Source organism: Trichoplusia ni, chromosome 13, assembly GCF_003590095.1.
Source record: "Trichoplusia ni isolate ovarian cell line Hi5 chromosome 13, tn1, whole genome shotgun sequence".
NCBI classification, from domain to species: Eukaryota; Metazoa; Arthropoda; class Insecta; order Lepidoptera; family Noctuidae; genus Trichoplusia; species Trichoplusia ni.
The window spans coordinates 1,757,125-1,771,304 of NC_039490.1; the positions used below are offsets into that span (position 1 = coordinate 1,757,125).

Here is a 14,180-nt window from a genome sequence, read left to right on the forward strand (position 1 = left end):
ATGACAAACTCAAAGGTTATTCCTATTTGTTTCGAGTAGATAGTGATGGCGGCCGTCATATTGTGTCCAGTTTAGGCACACATGCTTAGTAGAGCCCTAAACCGAAATCCAATTTTGTCTGATATTAAAATGGCGCTCGCATAGTCCAACATGTTTCATAAAATAATTTCACGAAGCGCTCATGCTCGTATTATTTTACAACAAAAATTTCAGCTCTCATGATCTCGTTAGAGCCGAAACGAAGTCCTTTGTAACATACAAATACTGTTTATACATATATGTATCACATATTCGTCCAATTCTTTCCTGGAGGCGTCCGGAGCTATTCCAGCGACTATATTTCCACTTTCAAATTGCACTGGCGCACTGCAACGGCACCCAGTCCATATTCTTTGTTACGAACGCGCTATGGAACTCGCTCGCCTCTAATGGAATGAGGTTCTCGATTATTTGCACGTTCTAATGAAGTTTCTCCGATTTGTGTAACGTTTGACGGAGCGCCTGTTTGCGGAACATTCTAATTAAATTAAAATTCTTGCTTGTCTTGCGTTCTCGGTATTTTTGCTTTAGTAAGCGGAGCGTAATAATTTACGTTGGAATTTTCTTTCTTAAATATTTGAGCTTATTTAATTTCCTACTGAAGGATGTTTGAACGTAAAATATGTAATGTACTTAGGGTTTTGATGAACAGATTTTGTTTGATAAATGTAGACTTCGTCTCGTCTTCAATATTTATTCATTCTTTCTTGATTAATCGTGCTGGTATTACATTATCCACATAAGGATAAACACTGGTATTTCCTTCGTATAATAATCTTAATACTAACGTATTCACTCTGTAATCAAACATTTACCATGATACTACCATAGCGATAATAAAAGTATCCTATTATGTTTTCGTATTGATTTTGAGTCAATACCTAACGACCAAAGAAAACCGTTACAACCAGAACAAATATAAATAACATTCACCTCCACACAAAACTGCTAAACTATTGATGGCAATACCTGATGATACAGCATTACAGCGGGTTCATATTTAGTAGTCAACAGGTACACCAGACCTGTTGAGGACATCAATTATGGACGAACACTCGCTGAAGACAATACTCAGGTGGTTGGTTCACCAGCTCATTCTGTAGACTGAGTTCAGGGCTCAAGAAATATTGGTTGATTGATTGTAAAGGAAGAGGGTTGATAATTTGATTAAGACTTTGACGTCTTTGAATTTGATGTCGATAGAAAATTAACTGTTTGTCGGAGAACATGTGATTGACACGACGGCTTTCAAAGACTTAAGACATTGATACTCCTTCAATTCAAAAGTTATTTAATTTGTCTTGTATGTAGATATTCATGTTCCCTTTATTTTGTCTTCTTGTGTTAAAGGTGGATTTATGTATGTCTTTTTGGTTTTATGTAAAATATTGCCTAGTATTTTTTTTTTTTAACGATTTCAGCTTTATTCATACAAAATGACCAATATTCATTGAAAGACTTTGATAATTTATAAAACTGTCTTCCCAAACAATTTTCCAAACTTTCCTGGACGGAAAATAATTATTTTTGGCAAAATACTTTCTACATGTATCTCACGGTTTCAAACAGCCTGCATACCTCCAAAAAGTTCTTTAAAATTGAGCAACTAAGGTCCAATGTCCTCTGTTACACTCAGAACATCCTCACGTGCTTGTGCCCTCTGCTCACGTGCCCGCAGATTTTATCAAACTTTTCTCTCTGTCTAATTAATTTGCAAATTGGGATGAGTTCATTATATCCTGGACACAGGCCGCACCGGTAACACAGGGGTATAACAGTTGTATTGCTGTATTCCGAGATAAAATTGTACCAGGATTCCTGCTTATCACCATTTCATTAGTGCATAGATACGAACAAGGCTTAATTGAACCGGTGGTTGTTTTAATTGGGTTACCTAATTATGGAATTTTCCTATATGCTGTTGTGATTTCACACAAAAATGATATTGTAATATATGAAATAACAATGTGTAGAATTTCCCCTAGGTTTTGTTGTAGCTTTAAAATATGGAAAACATTTTTACCCTATCCGCTTGGGGTTCTTATTTATTTAGGCACAGCAAACCCGACCTATCCCGGAAAAGTCAAAGTTTTTGATGGTTACAACGTCTGGAGCAAAAGTTATCATGTTCCGTGCAGTTAAGACCTAAGAAGTTTGATCACACGTTTTGCTTGAAGCGAAGTTGTTACGAGATAGTTGGTGTACACTGTGTAGTGAGAACAGAACAAGTTCCGTGAATAACGAATGTTGAGAACTCCTGGCTGCTGATAGTTACGAGATGTTGGGGGTTCTAAAAGTGCGAAGTAATTGTTTTTGATGAGATTATGATGATGTGAGGTAAAGGAATGTTATTAATACTTTCGGCCTGTAGGTAGTTCTATTATTAAAACTTATTGGTATAGTGGTTGGCAATTGTCATGTATTAAGTATGGATTAGGTAGGTACCTCTTACGTTACAATCTAACATTGCAATTCAATATGTTGCTTACATTGTGCATTGTGAATGAATAATAAAATACTTGTAACTTAGTTTAATCCTATCCTATATACTTCAAAATTATACTTCTTTTTTTAACTAGCCAGAAAAACAAATTAACCGAAAAGTCTGATTGCATACAGAAATCCAGCCGATCATTGAAAACTTCAACATTACCCTACACTATAAATTCGTTATTAATTTAAAGCGAGTCTATCTTAAGATGAAGTTTAAGGTTCAAACAGGTCCATTACTTAAGTCCTAACTGTGAGCGGAACTTAGATTGTCACCTCAATATTAGTGAACTATCAAACTGTTCACACTGTCTCCATCCACTATATAAGTTATGATCTCACTTCATTCGAGCCGCTACGTGAACTGGGGACCTCCGCAATCTATGTGCGAGGACCGTCGTCTCTCGCAATGTCCTGGGTGTACCTTACTCTCACTTAATATGCAATCAAGATCTAAGCTTCTGTTATAAAAGCGAAAAATGCATTGCATTGATTATGCAAGGTTTTTTGTCCTCCTTGACTAAACTTTATCATACGCCTAACTTGTAAAAACGACTTGCTATTGAGAAAAAAACGCACAAGAAGACAAATAAAAACATATTGAAATAGCTCGCGTTTTACAGTAAAAATATATATGTATCCAAATGCAAATGCGTCTGGTTAGTTCCTTTGACATGAAATATTCAATAACTGTGAACAAGTTGCGGTCTGTTAGCCGTGTTCCGCAGTTTAAGTACACTAACTAGTTCTGACTCGCCGCACCTTTGAATGAGCGCCGAAACTTCGCCAAACGATCGAATGCTACTCGTTATAAGTTATTGGTAATATTGAAGGCGAGCGAGCTGCGGTATTGCCAAAGACCACATTTGTAAAGGAAAACTTACACAAAGTTTCTTTAAAGTGAGATTATTGTACGACGGGAAATGTTCAAATGAAGTTTCGAGCTCCTGATAACAGTACTATAAGCATCGACATTCAAAGTTAAATACCTCAAAAAGAGTACTTTAAACTGGTATATAAAATAGCTGTACGCAATAACTACGTTCTAACTTAGCTATGTCATAAATTGCTTTTAGTTCTCTGCAGTGAATAAAAGATGGCGCTGATATGAATGCGCCAACGCAACGAACTCCAAATTAGTTTCCAAAGAAGTGAAACTTGAACATTAGTATTGAAAGTGTCGTCTACATGCAGCTGATAATGCTTGAAGTCTCCAACTTTCTTGTTTTATTGATTTATCGATAGAAATGTCTGAATCGAGTTGTTCAATGTTCGATGTCGCAGAAGTTTGTGAGAACTGTTTGTTACCAGACTGTTTTAATTAAAACTTATCTGATTAAGAGATTCTTGGTTTCGTGTCGTACTTGTAGTATTCAACTTTGATTCTCATCTCTGATAAGAAATACTTTGATTCTCTGTTTGCAAGTTCGTTGCAGGCGACAGTGCAGCCGATAGTTCGATCAGTTTTTTCGTTTGTTGTACTTGAAAGAAAAGCAGCAAAGCACTTACTTGCAACGTGTCAATCCGAAATCAACCTGATAGTTTTGTTGAGCGAGTGTGATCAGTAAAAGCCTTACCCAGTCAAATTATCGGCCGGTAAAGCCAATAATCTGAAATTACAAAGTAAGCTTTTAAGGTTATGTTTATGTGCCTAAGCTATAGGTACATATGTATACGTGCTAATGTTTGGGTGAAAATAAAATGGTAATCACGTCTAATTTAAGGCTTGTAACGTACCATTTTAGGATACTAAGGTCGTTAACCTCAAAAGCCAGCTCAGGTTTTCGGGCTAAACTTTTGTACGCTATTATCATAATAATTCCAACCAACCGAAAAATGAGTATCACTACTTAAGTTTTAAGTATTTTTATTGCGCAGGGTGAACTTGTAAAGTCAATGACCCAACTGTTGGAACAAATACTTGTGATACAAAAAAGACGAAAAAGGAAAACCTACAATTGTTTTCGGTATAATATAATTTTTTCCGCCTTTATTTGATCACACGAACTATTCCAAGGGTATATGGGATGATAGATAACGATATTCAATAAGTTTCTGTAATATATGGGGATTGGTATTGTAAGGAAACAGGAGATTGTAGCCAAAACTTCGATGCCTACCGGTAAAATGTCTTCTTCAAATATATAAAATTCCCGTGTCACGATGTTAGTTACCGTACTCCTCCGAAACGGTTCGACTGATTTTTATGAAATTTTGTATACATATTAGGTAGGACTGAGAATAGAACAACATCTATTTTTCATACCCCAAAGTGACAAGCGTTGCCCACACAAAAAAAAATATTTTATTTTGTGGACGATTTTTTTATTATCATTTAGCATTAAAAATACATCCAACTAGAAATAATTTATTAGCAAAACAACGTTTGCTGGGTCAGCTAGTTTCTTTATACAATTCTGTAGTTTGTTTAGACTCATGTTGGAACCTCAAATTCTTGTGATAATTCTCAAATGGAATGACAAGTTAAAACAGTCCTAGCTTATGCAGTCTTTTTCAGGACATTGTATCAGCAAGTCGAGAGATATTCTTGCTCAATATTTTATTACAAATTACGATTCGGGTCAAGAACGTCTTGACTCACACATCTGTGCTCCAACATCTATATGAAATTGTCCATCAATCATTGTTCTTGTCGACTAGAAATATCAAAGTCGATGTTACAAAAAATCTACCCCGAACCATTTCGCTGTTCTATCGGGAGTGAGAGCTCTCCAGTCGGTAACTCAAATAAAATATATATTTTAAGAGGCGAGGCTAGCTGGCAGACGATAAAAATAAAGGTATTCAATACGTTTGGAAGGAAGCCTTCTCCAGGGGCGATATTACACCGATGATAGATATCACGATCTTATTTTCAGCGGAAAATAGTATTTGAATGTTACGGAAATTTATGGTTTTAGACGTTGTAGTAGATAGGTATGTGTCACAGTTAAGTTTTGTCTTCATTTCGTGAAAGCATGGGGATTGGGAGGTTCCGGAGGCGTTTCCTGGAAGTAACAAACGAAGAGCCTGTCAGACAACCCTTACGGCAAAAAAAGTATCTGTCATCCAATTTATTTTTTTGGAATACCGACTACATTTTTCCTGATAGTTTATTCTCGTGAAGTTGTTATTAGTTATGTTTGCTATCTCCCAATATTGTTAAGATCTTATAATATATCCAAAAATACAGGCATAAAAAACAACTCCCAAATAAATAACAAAACAGATATATCGGATTGTACAAAAAAAAACATCCACAAACGTCTTTTTCTCACCAAGTTACCTCAGCGTTAGGAACCGAAGCAGATTACGTCACACATAAGGCTCAGCTTTATCAGCTAATAGCTTTCAGCTCGTCGTTTCAGCGATATTTCTTCTCGTGACGTTTCGCATTGCGGTCTAAGCCGACCCCTAATTCGCGCCTCGATCTCAACGAAGGCTTTACTGCGACAACGCCGAGATTACTCACAGATTACTCAAGATTATGTGCTCTTAATTTAGATATGTCGTGTTGATAGATCAGGTGTTATAGTGATCAAATGATATTTGTTATAGTAGCATAGTTTGTTCGGTTACACAGACAAATCTCAGCTTCTTTTTTTTTAATTAACTCCTCAACTGTTTTTGCCCAAGTACCAATTATATCGTTCTAATCGATAAAATTATGCGAAAAAATGAGGCCTTTACTAAAGTACAGCTACAGTATAAAAAATGAATCGGCCACATTTAACGTCGCTCTGTATTTCAGGTCGAAATCAACACAAGAATCCTTAATTTATAGTCTCTGTGGAGTTGTTTCGCTCGATTTATGTCCCGCTCATAGCGAATATTTCACTCTTACGCGTCTCCATTTAACCAAGCTTTAGATATGAACGCGTATTAAAAGTACATTCATTGTTAAACGGTTTAGAATATGAACTGGTTCCACGCGACTAGTTCACGATAACTTGTCAAGTTTGTTCGACAATTTATAGTTCAAATGCGCTCATAAAAGTTAATCCCAAATGTTTTATTAATATCTTATTTTTATGTCCCAAGTTGTGTGGCTGGGACTCTACTACTGCGGATTATTGTAAGAAAATATAGACTCAGGTTTATGTGGCTAAGTTCTGTAAGCTTTTGACTTGTGTTGTAGTTTTATCGTATTGTATTAAAAACGAGTTGACATTCTGGCAATTGGTTATTTTTTACGGTATGTGGTACCTTCGTTGTATCTGAATTCCATAACACAAGTGCTTAAGCAACTTACTTTCGGTTCAGAATAATGTATGTGATGTTGTCCGCATTTATATTCATATATATTTTTTATTCGAATTTGGCCTGTTTCAGGCCCTTGTAAAACAACATTGAATATTTTGAAAGGTCTTGAGAACTCTTAATGGCTGTTGTGCAGCTACTACTATAAATAGCACCATCAATCATCAGCTATTTGCAATTTAAAAAGTTGAGTAAAATGCACAGCTTTATTCGGTTTTCCAATGGAAGTTCCCAAAGCACAAATCCATCCCTGAAGAACTCAACAGATTCAAACTTTGAATGGACATTAACGATCAACAAGTCAATCTATAGTTCGGAGCTCGATCTGTCCGGGGCCAGGCAGCCTGAACGCGGCCGCGCGGCAGGTGAGCCCGCTTTGTCCGGGATAATCTGTGCGCTTGCACTAAGTACACTCATTAATTCACCTCGCGCGGCAACATACGGGGCGCAGTGTCCAGGACGCGGCAGTTCCAGATACATTCAGGTAACTCAGTTTTGAAGTTTGCGATGATTAGGTTAGATCGGGTCTTAAAAGTATGCTATGGTAAAGATTGTTTGCTAGTTTATTTGCATTCGTCTACAGCTAGCCACTTACGTTACGGTATATATCGTAGTTTTACACGTTTATATTAACGTGAAATAAACGTTGTATTATGACTAGCACAAAGAGTCAGTTGGGTAGCTATAAAGATCTGAGAAAGAAATACCATTTTAAAATAGGCATATCCACCACATAAATCTGACTTACTCGTATTAGTTTTCAACCATATTTAGTATCCAGCCGGCTTTACTGAACAAGACATTTGCCTGTCTTATAAAACGGTCGGATATAACAAGACGTCCATTAAGCTAGTTACTTAAGCCCCTATTAAGTATACAGCGGCAGGCCGCGCGCCCGCAGCGGCCGCACCGCCGCGCGCCGTGTGTCGCGCGATGCAATGGAGATGCAATTTATTAGCTCTCAAGTGGCGCTCGTTACTGCCACTGTCCGGCGCGACCTTACCCTCCTCGCCCATTACTTCAGCCGCTCCAGCTATTATTTAGCCGTCCTGGCTATAATTTTAGCCATTCTGGGGCGTTATGCCGTTAGTATGATTGTTTGCTCGTAAGGTAGATTAATATTCTGTGAATAGCGAACATTTTGGCCGGTTCAATGTTAGCAGTTTGATTTATAGTCAAATTCAGAGCTAGAGGTACAAGCTTTCATGTTCTGCAGATGGTTACAGTGGTTAAGTTGTTCTCAAGAATACAAAGTTACTTCTATAGTATTTCGTTTAGGTTGTAAAGTCAACCTGTTTTTAATAAATATTTCTTGGCTCGCAACTGGCAATTAGTTAAGTGATATCCAGTTAAGTGGAAACCGTATTTTTTTAAGAATTAGGTCACAGATTACTCGGCGCGTCCTCCACCGTACAAAACACTCGGGGAACAAACTTAAGGCTTGTGGAGTGAGGCGCAAGGCAAGAGCGACGATACCAACGGTTTTTTGAATCACCAATTTTTTTCAGATTTTATTTCACTAAATATTCGGGTGTAAAATAAAAAAAAACATTCATGCAAACCATACCTTGCTACCTCGTAAAATAAAACCACATTTATGTGAGGAAGGTGCACAAGCCGTCAAGTGCAGTGCACCATAAAACAAAGTTTTATTTTCGTAATAAACTTCAACGGGTTTGTTTAAAGTTTTCCAAAGTTTGAGTTTATCTTTCATCCGTGACTTAACCCTGGCACGCGGTGGCACAATCGCATTGTCTCCCGCGTCACCTGAGCGGCGCGGAGCGGGCGCGGTGGCGGCGCTGCGCGGGCGTATTGTTCCCACAAATTGCGCGACGACATTGTGCTTGCCGGGCTGCACGAGAAAATAAAATACACGTTTGTTGATACGCAAGCTTTTGAGGGTTAGATAAGAACTCGGCCGCTGTATTAAAGTAGGACTATTGTTACTCGTTAGATATGGGGCGCATGGGGGCGCATTGTTTACAGTTTGAGGTAGACATAAGATATATTTTGTTTACTCTTCCGTTGTTTTATTTGTAAGTATCTATGTATCGTTGTTAATTATGTCTGTTTTTAGTCTTTTTTAGATTGCCATTTTGAAACATGCATGCTTTTCGCTGACATTTTAAACACAGGACAATTATATTTGAGTCTACTAAATGAATTGTCGACCAGATTTTAATTGACTTAAGAGTTTCGTCTGTCCTAATTCCAATTAGATTACACAAATTATTTTTACCCGACTAGCTTTTAAATGATCTTAACTGCCGAAGTTCGGCAGTGATCTCCAGTCGATGTGAGAAGTAAGAGTGCTCTGTCTTAGCCATTACAATCTTAACTTCGGAATCGTAACACATTCCCGTTAATGTGGCCCATTAGACCCTCAGCTCAACTTATTGCCTTATTTGAGAGCGCCGGACGGTTTGAGAGCATTTTTTACTTAGCGAGGACCTTGGAATGGGCCGTCACGATCCCGAGAGATGCAAGTGTCCGAATAAGTACTTGTTTTAAGATGTCATCACCTGTCATGTTTATTGTATGTAGAATTAGTTGGAAAATGTAGGAAAGGAAAGTGATAATGGTGAAAGAAAGAAGCGAACACGACACACGCAAGAACGACACTGAGTCAACAGTAGTTAATGATATCGGATGCGGATGAAGTTTACTGGGTGATGTTTACAAAATAAACTTGCAATATTTTGAAACAGAAAATATGAAATGCAGGTGAAATCTTTTTATTCCCTATCAGCCTCGCTCACCTGTTTTTGTTTGAGAAAAAACCGGATTAGTTCAGGCCTGTCGTGTTGTGTCGCGGCTTGTACCAACGTATACCCGGATGGGCCCGGTTGTCCCGGTCCGTGTGTGCCGTATGCCCGGGTACCCGGGTACGCGGGTGCACGACCCAGATACAGGCTTTGTTTGAAGCTTGTTTGTTCATTGGAACGTATAATCCGCGGGATCGCTACGGGTCCGATTTTTAAGCTATTTTTTTGGTATAACTGGAATTTTACCGTGCCTCCATGTTCTTTGTTACACAAGCGAGCTTTGTGTGCGCACTCCGAATCTATCAGAGGTAAACAACTTTTATCAAAAAATATAACTAGCATTTTTCCGGAATTAATATTCATCTTCAGCACTCTTTAACTTATTTCATTAAACTTGAACGGATAAAAATAAAAAGCCTCTCAGGTAAAGGACCCACTAAAGTATAAAATCTCAAGTTAATTGGAGTTTTCAACTTTGATTAAAAGTCGTTTTTTATGGCGGTCGCTGATTTAAATTAATTGGTTATATCTTAAAGATGGCTCGGAGGTTGTTAACGAACCTATTTTCAGGTCTACAAGTCTTTCAAGCTCGAGATACGGCCTCTTGGGGTGAATGGGAATTTACGAGAGCCTTATTTATGATTGTAATAGGTTTAGCTCAGCCTGCAGGCATTTAGGCACTGAAGTAGGTAAACAAGGGTTTCCCTGCTTAACAAATACGCGCCATTGAACTTTGCAAATTTTGGCTGAAATTTATTTACCTAGAAATATGAACGAGCAGTTTAATTAAGGTACGTCGTGGTTTTTTAGCGTACCCCATTTAATAAAAACTTCTAAAGAGATGTGACCAGGCAAAACTTTTAACATTGCAAATAGACTTTTACTGCAAGTTTAGAATATAAATATAATTTCTGTCTTATAAACCGCAAGTCGTAATAATATAATTTTATAACCGAAGTTCAGGCTTTTAAGAGTGAACGAATGTTTGAATAAAGTTGACTGCTCTCAACTAACTTCATATTTTGCCTTCAAATTCAAGTGTGGCACTAGCAGAAGTTATTTTTTTAAGTGGTTAGCATAACAGAACATCTGCTAAAAAAACGATGCTCGTGATTTTGATCCGAAAACCACTGTTCTGCTATTCCTAAAATTACTTTATGAGTATGTTATTTTAAAACAAATTCGTACAAGCCCCTTTTCAAAGTCAACAAACTTTTAAGTAAACGTTTAGTAGCATCATCGAAAATAAAACACCAGAATGGCACCCGTTTCTCGAATCGTATTTCTGTCAGAACTTCTTCGTTGTAATACGTGTTTCTTTTGTCTCCAGGTAAAAACATCGCGACAGAGGATTGTCTGCGCGTCACGTAGCGAGCGTCGCGACTCGCGCGCTATCAGCCGGAATCATGTTCAAAGTAATTGGAACTTTTATTTGTCGTAAAACTTGGATTAGGGCCAACCCTAAGCTGGGTTTTGATGAGCAAATAAGTTCGGGAAAGCGAACAAACTTCGCAACTCCTATAAATAGGTGTCGAAAGGTGTTTGCGGGTCATTTGTCAGACTTACGTTAGATGTAGGACCTTTGTTTTGGGCCTCCGAGCCTGAAACGTCGAGTAAGGGCGCGGACGTTACCTAACTCAGCGTTTCGGAAATTTATGTCCTGCCTTTTCGGTTTGTTCCCTTCTGCTAAATTGATAAGAAAGTTTAAGGACGTGTATAATGTATGCCACTAACAGTTTTGCGAACAAATCTGTAACACAGTTAGTAGTTAGTGGGTAGTAAATCACAGTGTCATGAGTTGTGACGCGGCCCGCTGCGTCAGTACGTCACGACGTCACTACGTCACTACGTCATAACTAACGACTGTAGTTCTTGCACCAATCAAGTTTGGCTCGGAGAATGATCGCTGCAATCCGGCGCATATGCAGCGCCGGCTTCCAGCGCTGCCATATATATCAATATGATAAAGCGCCGAAGAACTTAACATTCCATCTTTTAACTTTAAATTTGCTTTAGACGGTATTACTCTGTATTATAAAAGCTTATCAAATATTCCATAATTACTGATAAATGACAAGGACTGGAAAATGACTGATGATGATAAATGAAATGACTCTGAGTTGTCAGTTCAATACATACGTTCATTATGATTATGACTTGAAGTAACATGCTCTGTACAATATACAGTTAGAGAATGAACAATACAGTTTCAATTCTTAATAACACTTTTTGTTCCACATAAAAACGGTAGCTCTCTTATAAAGCTTAATGCAAACCAGGGTATTCCAGTGATGGTACTTTTTACTTTTGAAATCTTTCACACGTTAGCTTTTTATTTGAAAATCGGCTTAGCGTGCTAAAACCGTTCAGCGTTTAATGTCGTCCGGCGTTTACACGGGGGGCGATAAATCTGCCGGTGCGCACGGACGGACACGGCCGGCTCCGACCCAGTCCGGCAGCACGCCTCCGTGCTATCAGCACAAACGTTGTAGATTGATTCTCGCCAGTAAATGCAAAGTTGCAAGGTTGATGGAGAGGAAAATGCTAAGTCAGGGGAAATAGTATTGTTCGCTCGACATTTATGTTGCTTCTGAACTTAGAATACTTTTACGTACCGAATACGGTAAAGGGTTTGTGTCAAACAACTGGTTTACCTGAAATAGCACTATATTACTTTATAAATAGTAGTATTATATTCGTAAGTCTTCTACCCAGATTTAGGCAGAACGTACTAATTGGATACCGATAGCTATAATTCAATCGATACTGCTAAACCTCGGTTTCGTCTATAATATCGAATTGATCAAGTTCGTTACCTAACCTATACAATATCCTTCATCCCCCGCCCTTCACCCTGTCTCCCCCCCTCCTTATCCCCTATAATCAGATTGTGTATCGCACGTGCGATCCGGCCAGCCTCGGCTACAAGCTCTGTGAGGCTGTGATACGAAACTAATTACTAATTACTCTGTAATACTCTTAATTAACTCTTATTTAGTTGATTTGGGTGAAGTTTGGGCAATAAGGAAAGTATTCAGTTACTCTGATGAAGTTAAGCCGACTGTACCTATGTCTACCCGATTTAGAAGGTTCCTGAATTGTAGACATCGTAGTGATGTTTATTGAAGTGACAAACTTTGATAATTTCTTCCCTATTAAAGTAGAGAAAAACTATAATGTAACTGAAATTTTGTTTTGACTCGCAATCTGACAGAAGAAAATGATAAAACTGGATGCATTCTTATTGAAGTTGTAAAAATAATTTCAAGGATATTCTCACGTAAGGTTGACTTTGCGAAAGTGAGTAGTCTTAACATACTTTTATTCAGAACGTTGTACAATAGAGCTTTTATCCTGAACTTAATGTAAGTAATGTAAGTGACACTAAGACCAGCACTATTGAATATAGGGCTACTGTCGACAGTCACTTCAACACCTGCGTCCACTCACACTAAGTAGAGTCCCCAATTTCCTCCCAAACCTACTTAAAGTAGAGCATAACAAAAAGTAACCGTACATAGATAGTCACTTATCTACGTTGCTCTACGTTTTACGTACTACGGTCTGCGATCTACGTTAGAACGGTATGGGTTTCGTTTCCTTTACGATAAGTGCATTAGCAATTCGCGGAGTCTCGTTACTCGCGGACCAGTTACGTGCTAAGAGGTCCCTACCGGTCCCTAACCCTCTGACAAGTATACCGTCATAGCTATAATAAGAAAAACTATTAGTCCCTCACCTAAAGAACAAACGTACGAATTTGATTTCCATGTTGTTTGATCATCTATTTGATAGATAGTGGTTTCTTAGGTTTACGCGAATGTTAGACATTGAAATGAAACTACTTTTACGGATATTATCGCTCGTTCAACGAGCAACATCTTCTGTCAAGACGAACGCCATCTCAGTCTGCCCGTGACCATGATACCTGCAAAGGTTTCGAAACGTCGGGAACTAAAATCTAAAATTAAACCGCGATAAAATCCGTAAAAGAAGTTTCATTTCAATATTTGATAGATGAAAATCTTCTATATTGTATAAATCATTAATTAATTAATGTGGCTTTGTGTAGGTGTCTCGAATTTGTATTAAATGCTTGGAATATGAGCAGGATTTGCTAAGCCACACGGTGCCGCCGTGGTCAGATTAGTCGTGTTTTAATGCCAAGTAAGTAGTCGTTAAAATAAATAATTCAAGTAATTAATGAATAAAATTTCAGCATCACCCTAAGCATACCTCTAACCTTTTAAACTCAAGTTGCAAACAATTCATTTGCGATATCCTTACAACACAATTGTTTAAGTGCCCGTGATAAAAACAATTTGGAGACCTTTACTCACATCCAGTCACATTGGCCTGCGTGTAAAGCTAGCGCGGCACCATTAGTGCCACAGATAATAAAACACGCGTAAGTACCGCCCAAGTGCCACTCCTGAATATTCATGAAACAAGCCGCGCTCAGCTTTCCTGGTGTTGCCAACACAAATATTTGTCCTGCTTACCTTATGGTAATATTTCTAGAGGTTTTCGCGACTTTAGAAAAGTGTTGTTTTAACGAGATTTTTTAATTTTTTCGCTGTTATTTTTTTAGCTGGTAATACTGCATAATGTGGAGGTTTTGTTTGC

At 38.0% G+C, this 14,180-nt stretch overlaps 1 protein-coding gene across 4 annotated transcripts in view; it reads left to right on the forward strand.

The window, feature by feature from the left end:
• Positions 1–14,180, forward strand: part of LOC113499801 (syntaxin-binding protein 5) — a 210,773-nt gene that overhangs the window by 74,166 nt on the left and 122,427 nt on the right. The window lies entirely within an intron of this gene.